The following is a 1,169-nucleotide window of genomic DNA, read 5'->3' on the forward strand; positions in this document are numbered from 1 at the left end:
TCCTAGTGTCAATGAATTAGCAGCGTATTTGGTGAGCAGCCTAATCCTTTGTTTTGAATACTAATCAATGATTAGAAAAAGAGATTGAGTCCTCCCAAGAGTACATCTGTGCCAAAATACTGTATGTCAGGTACAGAAAAGAGCTGCCCACTTTAATCCCTTTAATTGATGTGGATGTCTTAGTTTACAAGACTTGGATTAAAGGTAAAGCAGGTGGTCTAGAAGAAGAATGAATTCAAATTTGGGTGCAGTGCAGGACTGAAGTATAGCCTTCAACCTCCAGAGAGGGTGGTGCTTTTGGCTCACAGTCTCTGCAGCAGCAACCAAAACTATTTCAGGCTACTAAACACACAGCAACAGCTTCAAGTTCACTGCCAACCTCTCCCTGCATGGGCTTGGCTTCATATGACAGGACGTAATTCAAATGCACAGCAGTGGCAGCATCAATAAATCAGAATATGATCCAATACTATCTGGTTGACCCAACGCCAACAGAGGTGTACATGAATCATAATCCATTGACTTATTGACATTGGTAAAAGGAACAGTTGTCAGAACTCAGGAGTCTGGCAAAAAAATATCTACCATGTTCGGGAGCCAGATTGTCTTCGGAGCGTGTATTCAGTGCAGCTGACCCAGTTGTCTCAGTCAGAAGGACTAGTCTCTCTCCTCGAAACATGGAGAGATTAACAATGTTTACAATAAACAAAGACTTTATATGAAAAAATGATATTGCTCCTTAAGACACAACCGTGGATGAGGAGGGTAATTGTGCAGCTTAAGTTGGCTTTTGTACATACACTTTAATGGAATGGACCAGTGTGCGTTACAAACATAGTCAATCAAGGGGGGCATTTGACCGGGCTGACTGAGAGTTGAAAGGTGAGAAAATGAATTCAACGTTCGGTTCAACCGTAGAGTTTATATAATATTGACAGTATGCAATGGAAGGCTCCATGTTGTAAAAAGAACATATATATATATATATATATATATATATATATATATATATATATTACCTACTGGCGGTCGCCAGTAGGTATATATAGTTAGGATTTTTTTCCTATGGGATTTCTGAAAATTCTTTGTCGAATAACTTTGGCGTTTTTGGACGGAATTGGCTGAAATTTTTCAGGAAAATGGCACATTTTGTTTCTGAGCAGCCCCTG

The sequence above is a fragment of the Lissotriton vulgaris genome, unplaced genomic scaffold (assembly GCF_964263255.1).
Source record: "Lissotriton vulgaris unplaced genomic scaffold, aLisVul1.2 SCAFFOLD_2820, whole genome shotgun sequence".
In the NCBI taxonomy this organism is placed as follows: domain Eukaryota; kingdom Metazoa; phylum Chordata; class Amphibia; order Caudata; family Salamandridae; genus Lissotriton; species Lissotriton vulgaris.